General features: G+C 42.9%; 1 pseudogene; it reads left to right on the top strand.

Moving 5' to 3' along the window:
• The window catches only part of LOC103076287 (riboflavin kinase pseudogene), a 40,847-nt pseudogene extending 30,708 nt beyond the window's left edge, over positions 1-10,139 (top strand).
• The last annotated feature ends 2,488 nt before the right edge of the window (positions 10,140-12,627 follow it).

Below are 12,627 nucleotides of genomic sequence, written 5' to 3' on the forward strand. Positions count from 1 at the left end.
TTTTGGACATTCGAGCAAGGCAGACTTGCTAACACCACTGAATTTAGAATTAAACCTTATATTCTTTGAGTCTTCCTGTCCCCAGGAGAATTTCTTTACAAATATGACCTAATATTTGTTTCCCCTTGTTTCTGATTTTTTAAAAAGACCTAATATTGATATTTTGTTACTCAGGTAACACATGTAGCTCATATTATTTTCAGTTGTCCTTAAGAATAGCATGATATCTGTCATATCCCACACAAAGACTTTATGACAAGTGAGGAAATGTTTACCAATCCATCATTAACAGTGACATGGTCTAGGCTGAGAGGAGCCTGCTTGTGAAAACAGAACGGCCAACCTCAATTCACCTGGCCTTCATTGTGTGCCTGCTGGGCCCAGAGCTGCATTTGCAGGAAAGGCTACATTTTCTGGAGAAATGACCACTAGTCAGAAGACAGTAAGAGGGACTAAATCTGCAAAACAGAAGTTGTCACCTAACACATCACTCAGATTGAAAGAGATCCAAGCGGGAGTATCAGGGCAGAGGCCAGGGAACAACCTCAGGGCAAGAGTGGAAGGGATCACTGCGCCGGGTCAGTGGGCTGCAAGGACTCTAGCTCTTTAATACGAGCGCTAATGAAGGGCCATGGCCCCAGTAATAATAACAGATATAGCATCAATACTGGATGCTCTGTACTGTTCTGAGAACATTACACATTTCATCTCTTGTAATCCCTACAATGACCCAATGAGGTTAAGTATTATTATCACACCCATTTTATACATGAAGGGAGCTGAGACACAGAGAAGTCAAAAGTGCAGGAAAGTGGCCGAGCTGGGACTTGAACCCAGGCAGTCTAGCTGTAAAGCCTGCTGTGCCCTATTGCCTCTCCACACGGAGGATGAGACTGAAGCCTTTAATACTTAACTTGGTAGTTAGTTTTCTGTCCCCATCTCAAGCAGCGCTTTCTCTCCACTTGTAAATATCTGTAGTGACACTCATGTTGTTTGAGCACTCATTGGTCTGGTATTTGGGGGGAAATCCCTAGAGGATGTGTGCTAGAAGTGGCAAGTTGGTCTGGGAATGAGCTGAGCATAATGGAACTAATTTTCTGAAGTCAGTAGAGCCCACAGGCCAAAACAAAATTGGGACCCAGTGAGTGACGGGCACTTAGGCTCTCCTCACCTCAGGAGTTTCTCTCCTACCCAGGCCTGTCCAGCTGGTGACTTTTGGGGCTCTGTGTTTGGTGAAGCATATATGTGAAAAGACCAGTGTTTCTTTATCTTTTATGCAGAGGGAAGTGCAAGGAAGAGATTGGAAATTGACAAGAGCATGGTCCTCTTGCTGGGGTAGATCAGCCAAAAATGAGGCCAGACTCCCCTCTGCTCACATCCCTCTCACACAGTCCTTACTGAGCCTTGGCATTATTGGGGGTACCCTCTCCCTGGGTTTCAGCCTTTCAAAATCCCACCATTTCCCAAGACCCAACTCCAGGCCGTGCTCCCCTATGATGCCCTGCTGGGCCCCCAGCCCTCCCTGGACCCCCTTAGCATATGTTCTCATTCAAACAGCTCCCAGGAGTAGTTTTACTCATGGTTGTTGCACAAGTCTTCTGCTCTCTATTGGTATGGAAAGTTCTAGAAGGTGGAGGCTCTCCTGACTTTAACATGCTCCTTCAGACCCCCCACTATACTGGCCCACTGTCTACTTGTGCATATGTCATTGTAACCCACACATGGTTTGTAATCTCTGGATTTGGGAGGAAAAAAAAAAAAGACAAAAGGGAAGCTTGAGAGAAAAAAAGTAGTTTGCTTTGGGAGAAGAGAGATGCTTCCATAATAAAAGATAAAATGGCCAAATGGGGGTAGGCTTGTGGCCCTGAGATAAGAGGAAAGGTCATTTATTTAAACGGTAAATGGCTAGAAATGCAGAATGGATTTATAGGGCCCCTACAAATCCGTAAAAAAGCTTGCACATAGATGCATGCATATTAATCCTGAATTGCCTATGAAATTTATCTTTATGAGTAAAGAGAAGAGGGATTGTTGATCCTGTTATGATTTTTACCCCATCTTTCCAAAGAAGACAGGATTAATACCAGGAGAGATAAATCACGATGTGATTTTTGTATACATGCACAAAGCAAACACAATGAATATTTGATTTTCTCCAACTTCTGCAGAGCTAAATCAATTTGAAGAGATAATGGTAGAGGATTAAGTTATTGGAATGTGTGTAACTATAAAGTTTTGAATACAGTTAACTCACAAGTTATTACAATTTCAGTAGAACATCTGTTATCATTGAAATAACAGATGTGTTGTGTATTGTGAAACTAAGGGAAAATTGGATATGCACACATTTTTCAAAAGAAACCAGGCTCCTATTAAATTGTTTTTGAAATGCAGCGCTGTAAAAATTGTTGCAAAGGGTAGAAGGGGTGTCCTCAAAAGGAGGCTCTATCACAAATAATGCTATTAATAGAAAGTTGTCTGAACATACGAGGCCAGCGAAATGTTATATGAACTCCTGCACTTTGCCAAATTAAAAAGAAGGGAAGTTGTCATATTTAAGGATTTAGAAAAATGTAACGCTACGAAACAGAAAATAGCAATCCGTAAAAGTGAGCTTGGTGTAAGGAATGATGATCTCCCAGCCTTGCCATCCACACTCAGTGCCTTTACTGCAGTAACTAGAGTACTGACTCCTCATGTACAGTGAGTTATATCCACCATCCTTTCAGCAATCATATTTTCTGAACCCAGAGTTGGGACATGTGCTTTAATGAGACCATGTGGATGTGCAGGGATGAGGGAAGAGGAGATTTGACATTGAAATTTTTCTCATAAAATCCGGAATATGTGGTCACTTTTCCTGTGTTGCCCAGCAAGTGCTGGCCTTAAAGCAGAGACTCAGAAACTATTTACTCATGGATCTGAATTGCTCCTTGCCCAGTGCCACCCTTGAGGCACCTCTGTGAGTTTTCTGATCACATTATTGTGATTACATTATTAGTAGCATTCAGCTAATATTTTGTCTAGAGTCTTGAAATCTGCCACTACATTTTTATTTTCTTTCTCCACCTGTCCACAATTGCACTTTTCTTTTTGAAAGGTTAGGGGGAACAAATCCCAATGTATTATTATTTATCAAGTTTCATAGTCAGCAAAGAATATACCAGAAATGTGAGGTTGGAGGTGGGGGGGAGATCTAATTAAGCTTGACTTGGTCTGGATTTCAATTCTCCTACCGTTGACAGCTCGCTCCTTGGAGAAAGAGCTCCCAGTTGGTCTCCACCACAAAAAGGTTTCTAATAAAATATTCAGGATCGCTGAGGACCTTTAGAATGGGTAATTTTTTTCAACGTACACTATGATCTTTTTCTGCTGGTTGTGGGCTCTGGACCAATACCCAGGAGCTTCTCTTGGAGTGCCTGACTATTCATTATGTTAGAGTATTCTGTGAAAAGTCAATTTACTCAGAGACACCATATTTTAACTTGGAGACTAAAACTGTCCCTGAGGTTTAGTTTGCTGCCATGATTAAGTTCTTATTGTTCTGCAAATCCTAGATTTATTTTTAACTGCTTCAGTGCTGCATTTTTTAAAGACTAACGAATGGTTAAAAAAGAAAGAAAAAGAAAAAAACATGCAAAAAAATCTAGGACTCAGGAAGAATGCTCTGATAAAGTGCAGACTTTCATTAAATAATGCCTGTAGTGAGTTTACCTGCCGTTGGCTTTGCCTCTGGTTTCGAGAGCCTGCCTAACCAGGCCTAGGACTTAATGAGGTGGCTCCCTTCAGTGTCTTAGACACTTAGCTCTCAAAAATCTCTGTCTACAAACCAATTTTTCCCATCCATTACAACACGAGCAGGAGAAATTGAATGCGTGGTTTGAAATCCCTGTTAATCAATTGGACTATTCCCCTTGGATTGTGGTTGAAGAGCAAGTTTTCATTATGTCTAATAATTAGCATCATCTTTTTTGAAATTAGCTGAATGGACTGACAGTAATCTGTGGTGGATATGTCGTGTGTCTTTCCATTATTAACTTTTTTGGGAGGAGGGAAGAGTGAGTGGGGAAAGAAATGGACTATGGGAATTTTTTTTCTTATCTTGGTGGCATTTAACATGAGCAGGTGCCGGGTGGGGTCTATTTTAGATGATCTAAAAGTGTGATGAGCATGAGCTTTGGAGACATTATCAACAGCTTGAATTCTATTCCTCTAATTTACTTGGTGAGTGAAACTGGGCAAGTTACTTACCTCCCTAAGTCAGTGCTTCTGCCTCTGTAAAATGGAGATAATAATAATGCTTTCCTTACAAGGTTACTGTAAAGATTAAATGAGAGACTGCACATCAAGCACTGAAGAATTTACTGGCACTTAGTAAATACCCAATACATTGTAGCTACTGTTGCTGCAGCTTTATTACTTTAGGCAGCTGTCATATTAAATGGAAATTCTTTTTATTCATTAGATATTGATGCATTCACTTAACCACTAGGCTGAAGACTCCTGATGGGGCTGTGAGAGGCATAGAGAGACAGATCTACTACTGTTCTTGTAGGGGGATCAGATGTGGTCAGAAATGATCCTGGCAGAAGGTGGGAGGTGACAAGTGCCACAGAAGACTAACAGGGCAGTGTCTGGCGCACTGGTGCTAATGGGACAAGTCCCTTCACTGAGTGGTGGATGGCAGAGGATTATGGGACATCACTAGAGAGTGATTTTGGCTGTGGTTCCTGGCAGCAGAACCCCCAAGCCTAGCTCTGTTTTCGAGGCTGTTATGGAATGAATGTTTATGTAGATTCATATGTTGAAGCCATATACCCCAATGACAGTATTTGGAGGTGAGGCCTTTGGGAGGTGATTAGGTTTCGATGAGGTCATGAGAGTGCGGTCCCTCTGATGGCATTAGTGCCCTTATAAGAGGAAGAGACAAGAGAGCTCCCTCGACCCTGCCATGGAAAGGCACAGCAAGAAGGTGGCTGTCTGCAAGCCAGGATCGGGTTCTCCCCAGGAACCAAATCTGCTGGCACCTCGGTCTTGGACTTTCCAGTCTCTAGAACCATGAGAAATGAATGCCTCTTGTTTAAGCCACCCAGTCTATGGAATGTAATAGCAGTCCAGGCTAAGACAGAGGGCTTCTGTGAGCTCTCTGTTACCCTTTTAACAAATCCCTTTTCTGCTTCAATCAGCCAGAGTCCATCTGCTGCTTGCCACTAAGCAGCTGACCAACGTGCCCCTCAGTGGTGGCATCTGCATTCTCATTTCTCCTCAGCCGACAGTGAGATTACAGCCGGCAGTGAGATTACAGGCTGTGAACACACAGCCTGTGTTCCAGTCTTCTCTGCCTGCCTTCTTTTTTTTCATCCTGCTCCAATAGGCTAATTCCTTCGAGGTTCCCTCATTCATCTTCCAGAGTGGGAGAATCTGAATGGCCTAGTTAATTACCACTGGGCACAGTGTGACATCAGACCACCCCAGTGGACTGAAGTCAACCTGGAGATTGGGCCACCCTTGGTCTAATTAGGGGCACAGACATGCTTAAGGCAGAGCTTGAGGCATATCCCCTTCGTTTGGGGCACAAAGGGGGCATGTCCCTTGAACAGAGCTGGTGAGCATGATAGGCACCAGGTTTGGCTTTTCTAGGACAGTTTTCACCATATAACATAAAGTGAGACCCAGTATCCTCACTGGGATGGAACGAATGGGCTGGGTGTATCAGGGAGAGATGCTAACTCCACCTCTTCCTCTACTGTCACTGTATTTCTAATGGCTTTTCCTGACTTCATGCTTTTAGCAGTATTCCCACAAAATATTAGGCATTCTGTTATTGCAACATTTTTATATTCTATTTGTTATTTATCTCTTTTCCCTCTTTTCTGTGGATTCTTTTGTTTTTTGAAAACTTAAAAAATTTTATTTATTTTATTTATTTATTTTTGGCTGCACTGGGTCTTCGTGGCTGCGCGCGGGCTTTCTCTAGTTGCGGTGAGCGGGGGCTACTCTTCGTTACGGTGCACCGGCTTCTCATTGCGGTGGCTTCTCTTGTTGCGGAGCACGGGCTCTAGGCACACAGGGTTCAGTAGTTGTGGCATGTGGGCTCAGTAGTTGTGGCTCGCGGGCTTTAGAGCACAGGCTCAGTAGTTGTGGCATACGGGCTTAGTTGCTCCACTGCATGTGGGATCTTCCCGGACCAGGGCTTGAATCCGTGTCCCCTGCATTGACAGGTGGATTGTTAACCACTGCGCCACCAGGGAAGCCCTTTTCTGTGGATTCTTTAAAGTCAGGAACCAGCGTACAAACACAGAGCCTAGTGTAGAGGTGGATCCATCAAAGTTCATATTAGTTAGAGTGATGATGGCTGTTACAGTAAACAAACTCCTACTTCCGATGATTCCAACATGATGGCTGGAAGTCTATTTCCCACTGACATGAGGACCCACGTGGGAGTTCCTGATTAGTGGGGGGCCCTCCTCTAAGCAGGGATCAGGGATCAGGACCGTCTATCAAATGGCGTCACTGGCTTCAGCATGTGGCTTCCCAGGGCTCCATGCTTATCTGCCTCAAACTAGAAGGAGGGTTCCACATGCAGAGTTTCATAAGCTAGGCCTGGAAGTGGCACGTGTCACTCTGCTGACATTCCCCTTGTTAGAGCCTGTTACATGGCCACCCTTAAATGAAAGAGATCAGGAAATGTAATCTCACTGTCGGCTGAGGAGGAAGAGAAAATGGTTTGGCACGCAGCTGGGTAACCTCCTGGGTCTTGAGCTGGGACATGAAGAAAAAGAAGGATCTGAATGGACAGAGATGAGGGGATAGCACCTCAGAGAGCAGTAGGTTTGAGGACTGGAATCTGGAGAGGGCTGGATGTGAGGAGCTCAGCACTGATAACTAACCACTTATCACCAAAGTCCCTGGTCTGAGATTTCAGGAACTCAAATGAATATGCTAACTCAGGACCCAGAATGCCTGGTTCAGATCTCAGCTCAGATACTTACCAGCTGTGTTATCTGGCATATGCTCTCTGTGCTTCATTTTCTTATCTGTGAAATGGGGATAGAAATAGTTTCTACCTCTTAGGCATGTTGTAAAGACTGATTGAGTTAATACCTGTAAAGGATATAGAAGAGTGTTTGGCGTATAATAAGGATTCAACAAATGTTACCACCTTCACTCTTTCTATGTATATGAATATGTATTGTATGTGTGTGTAAATTATAACACCATGAGGACATAGATATTGAAATATGGGGTAGGGGAGAGAGAAGGGAGGGTGGTCAAGGGATTTGACTTTAGCTTTGTTTTTTGGTCACTAATAATGCCACAGCACTCACTCTTATTAATCTTAGTACTTTGGACAGGCAGTGCTTTCTTCTGATTGCCTTTGCTGTCCCACCAATTATCAGTTGGTTCTTTCATGATATTTGGTCATACATTTTGTATTTTGTGTTATGATATAAATCTTTTCTCTCTCTCACCTTTTGTCTGAAATTTGGCTCGTTTGTACAAGGGATATAATGACGCTCATTAGTATTGGTAGGACCCAGCTGCTGCCGGCTTCCTTAGAGCAAAGCCCCACTCATGCCAGCCTTTATTTCAGTGGGGTATGCTGCCCATTAATGCAAGGTCATTGCCAGTTCCTGCTCTCATTTCCGCCTGCCTTTCTGTGCCCCATCTGGCTTGCCCATCCTATTGCCCAGCAGGCTGCCTTCCATGGTCAAAGGCCACCTCCCATCCACTCTCCTCACTTAGGCCACAAGTTCTTGGGGTGCTGTGGCACTATCCCCAAGCCAGCAGCTGCCCCAAGCTGACGGCTACCCCCACCAGCGGCCAGGAGGGGTGGAGCGGCAGCCTCCGGTGAAGGTGATGGGTAACGGGGCACTGGCATTTGATGAACTACCTCTCCGCATTCTTGCTTTACAGAGAGGCCCGGTGGAGTGGGTATGCCAAGTTCTCAAAGAAGAAAACATTGTGTTTCCACTCGACTTCACATTCGGAAGTAAACTCGCCAGGCAACTTCTTACATGAGGCTCATGTAACTTTAATGCCTCGTCCTGGCATTGTTTCCTGGCCTGGCCAATACTGGCCCCTCCGCGTGGCCTCCTGGAGGACAGGATTTGTTCCGTGCCTCGAGGGTATGCCTTCCCAGGTCAGCAGATGGCCTTCTGATGACTATTTCCAGCTCGTCTTACCTGACCATTCCCTCACTGTATGAACAGCTGTTTCCTTCACTTCAGAGCTGCCCAACCGGATTGGTGATTTTTCTTCTGGCCTTTTGTTTGCACAGAACATAAATCTTTCTCTTTTTCTGACCTGGCCTGCAGTTCCATCCACCTGTGCCCGCCTGGAGCAATATATAACTCTCGCCAGGCTCTGTTTCCTTTGCTCACTTCAGCCTATAAACCAAACTTTCTTCTTCCTTTTACTCCCTCTCTTCTTGGCTGATTCAGCACTATCTTAGCACCTGGCTGCCAGTTAACACTTAACCACAAAAAAGACATTCTTTTATGGGTCTGACCTGAACTGGAAACTTCTGACAGCAGGGGATATGCAATAGAAATCTCAGTCCCATTGGCCTCCTTTCTCTCTTTTTCTAGAGTCTGAGGAGACTTAATTTACACCAGGTTAGCAGCAACTATGTTAACTGAAAATGAGTTAATTAAATAACTTGGTACTTTGAGCTGTCAAAATGTAGCCAGTCAGTTGAATCAATCCAGTTAAATGTTTAACAATGATCACAAAAATCGGATATGAACGTAAGAAGAAAGGAAAGGAACCTATGTCCCTAAGAGAGCACTCTGTGGAGTCTAGATTATTACTAGGCAAATGCTACCGACTTTCCTAAGTGCTGCAACTGTGTCAGTGGTGTTTGGTTTGAGACTTTTATTTAGGTTTCCCGGACTAGAGAAGAATCTCTCAGCACATTTTCTTGTTGCCTTCTTTTTTACTGAAGGTGTCAAATACTCTCAGAACATTGTTTCTCACCTCCAGTTGAAAACCAAGAAAGTGAAGTATTCATGTTGTAGAAACAGGCTGGTCAGAAAGTAGGGTCTCGGTTTTCGTTACAGTAAGCTTTGCAGTGAAATGAATGAGATCCTCTGCTGCATTATGATCCATAATGTGCCCGCCACATACTCATTCATGTAACTGTTCATTGGTGGTGACTGGTTGGGAATGCTTAGCTACCTTTCTGTTTCTTCAGGATGTTAGCTGGTGAGTTTTAAAGATGGATCACACACTCTCTTCCTAGTTTTTACTTTGCAGCAGGCCAAGATTTGTTGTGTAATTAAAAGCTAAGTATCCGCTCGGCCTGGGCAGAGTGCGTAGGCCCGCGGCGCTCGGCGGGCTGGGGGGCCCTCCCAAGCCGGCCCGCCCCCGCTCCGCTCCCGGCCCACAGCCGCCCTTCAGCTGTCGCCGGCGTTCCGGAGCCCAGACGCAGCGTCTGAATCGCCCGGCACCTTCTGTTCGGTCAGCGGCATGAGCGTCTCGCTGCAGCGTGTTGTCCGCGCCGCTCGGCCAGTAGTACGCCTGTGTGCTTGCCCGGCCGGCCGGCCGGCCTGCGGAGCTCCCGCCCGTGTCCCCCGGATGGTCCGGGGGCGTCCGGGCACCGCCTCGACGGCAGCTCCACCGAACGCGCGGACTAGACCGCAGCCCGCACCCCGAGCGGACGGCGTCATGAGGCACCTTGCCGTACTTCTGCCGCGGCCAGGTGGTGCGGGGCTTCGGTCGCGGCGCCAAGCAGCTGGGCATCCCTACAGCTAATTTTCCTGAACCAGTAGTAGATAATCTTCCAGCTGATGCATCCACTGGCATATATTATGGTTGGGCCAGTGTTGGAAATGGAGACGCCCATAAGATGGTGGTGAGCATAGGATGGAACCCATACTACAAGAATACAAAAAAGTCCATAGAAACTTAATATCATGCATACTTTCAAAGAGGACTTATATGGGGAAATTCACAACGTGGCCATCGTCGGCTACCTCAGACCACAAAAGAACTTTGATTCTTTAGAGTCACTTATTTCATCAATTCAAGGTGATATTGAGGAAGCTAAGAAACGACTCGATTTACCAGAACATTTGAAACTCAAAGAAGACAATTTCTTCCAGGTTCCTAAAAGCAAAATAATGAATGGCCACTGAAGGAAAAGCATCTTATTTATTCATTCACTGTTTTCTAATATTTTACTGCTCATAACTCTACAGCTTCATCTTGGTTATATTTTAAAAATCAAACGTTTTCCTACAGCTGTGAATTAAACAGTACAATGTAGTTACCATATTATGTTCCCGCTATTCAATTAAACCCATCATGTTACAGTACTAAAAAGGTTCATTTTAAAAATCAAGATTCTTTTTTAGGTAATATGTTGATTAGAATGTACCACTAGAAAGGTCTTAAGTGTTTTATAATGGAAATGAAATATATATAAATATGGGTAACAGGCAAGTCACTAGTTTGAGATGAGACCTATAATCCTCGTGGTAAAATTCTAGCATTCATGTACCTGTATAGCATGCTCTGCTAATCAGAAGGCTCATAAAAGTAACTATATTAAGCAGAGGTTTGACAGTTTATTACCAACCTAAGGGGAAAAATCCAGACTTCGTATTTTTGATATTTTGTGCATTTATATATTATTATAGACATGAAGAGTTGTGAAATTTCATTTTAGTTAGTCATTTCCTTTAAGGGCTCAAATCATTGTACTGTGTTCCATTTTTGTTACAGCTGCCTCAGTTCTAATTGGTCTAGACTCTCTCCCTATTATTTTTTTGTTTTTCTTTTAAAACAGTAAAATGAGTGTTTTTCGAATCTCCAGTTCTCATTTTTGTGTTGTATAACACTTCTCTCTTTTTAAGAGTAGATATTCTTCAACATTTTTCTTAACCTTTGTTTCCTGTAAACAATTGTCAGTGTCAGTTATTCCATTTAGAATATCCAGCTTTACATTTACAAAATGTAGAGTTTCATCTGTGTCTGTATCTGCCATCCCATCGCTTCAACATATGAACAGTGATTAAGTGCATATCTCTTGCATTTTATAAAAAACACCCAAATGTTCATCTGTAGGTTTCCTCAAAGTTTAAATGAACACCTAGCATTTCATTTATATATACCAGTTTCTTGAACAACACAAAATACTTGTTTCTCCCCTTAGGGAAACTATTTAAGAGCCAACTAAACTATGAAATACAAAGTTATTTGTTTTTAATGTGACTGTATGTTCCTGAGCAAATGCAGACTGTTGTAGTTGTGTGTGCACAATGTAATTTAAGGCTAAAGAGTGCTATCTAGAAGATAATTTTAAAGATAAGTCATTACAAAACCATTTTCCCCTAATCTGCATAAATGAGAACTGATTTTAACAAAGCCGTTTATATAATATTTAGAAGAACATCTAAAGCTAATGTTGGAGAAGGGGGAAGCCGGAATGCTTTGACTTTTTGGTGTATGAATTTATGGCAAACAATGTAGTATGTGTCTTTTTCATTTCTTCTTTATAGAAATACTTAGAAAATGTAATTTAATGTTAGAAATCCTATACTTGAAAGAAGCCTCAATTATCAGTGGTTCTATGAAACAAAGTTAAAAACAAACATGGAAGGTGTAAAAAAGATTTGTGTTTGAGTAGCTTGCGACTGATTGCGTCCTGATTAAGTGAAAATTCTTTGATATTGTCACCTTACATTTTGTTAAATAACTATTGCTTTTGAAAAGACTATAGTGTGTGGTTTAGGAGTTAGTTAATAGTGTCTACATTTTTTTAAGTTTCATATATAAAGTATTTATATATTGTAAGAAATTGCAGTAGGACCATTTTCGATTAGTCAGTGTTTTCAGGCCTTGAAATAAATCTTGAACATGTGAAAAAAAAAACCAAAAACCTAAGTATCTAAATGAGAGCTTAATTGATAAGGAGTGTATGTAGCATAAGGGATGCCTTCGAGTTGACTTAGGCTAAATTGACAGAGGAGCAAGCATCTGGATGGAAAATTCTGACAATCCATCCATTTGGAGGTCTCTTTACCTCAAAGAACTGGCATGTTGAATCCATCCCACTTGAATTAACTGATCATTCCATTTTTTGGCAGAGCAGAATAACAGTTTATGGCATTTGTATGATGGTTTTTATTTTCCAGTGTGTTTTCACATCTATTATGTCTTTGGATCCTCACCTCATTTTACATGTAGAGAAAAGAGATTCAGAGTGGCTTGGCTAATAAGGTTCTGGAACTAGTTAGTATCAGATCCAGAATCATGTGCTGGATAATATCGTCACTCCTACAACAGTGGAACATTTTCATTTCACACGTAACTTAAAAAGTATACTCTGAACTTTTAAAATATGAACACATAAGGGCAGCCAACCTTAAGCTTATGTAGAACTTCTTACCACCCCCAGCAAAGTTCACATAATCAGGCACACTTTGTGGTACAGTTTTATGGTTTTTGTCTCTAATAACAAACCTCTGGCACTACCAGAGCCTCAAGTGTCATCTGAGTCATCAAATCAAGAGTTCTTTTTTTTTTTTTTTCTGGCGGTACGTGGGCCTCTCACTGCTGTGGCCTCTCCTGTTGCGGAGCACAGGCTCGGGACGCGCAGGCTCAGTGGCCATGGCTCACGGG

This window comes from Lipotes vexillifer, unplaced genomic scaffold (genome assembly GCF_000442215.2).
Source record: "Lipotes vexillifer unplaced genomic scaffold, Lipotes_vexillifer_v1.1 scaffold102, whole genome shotgun sequence".
Taxonomy (NCBI): Eukaryota; Metazoa; Chordata; class Mammalia; order Artiodactyla; family Lipotidae; genus Lipotes; species Lipotes vexillifer.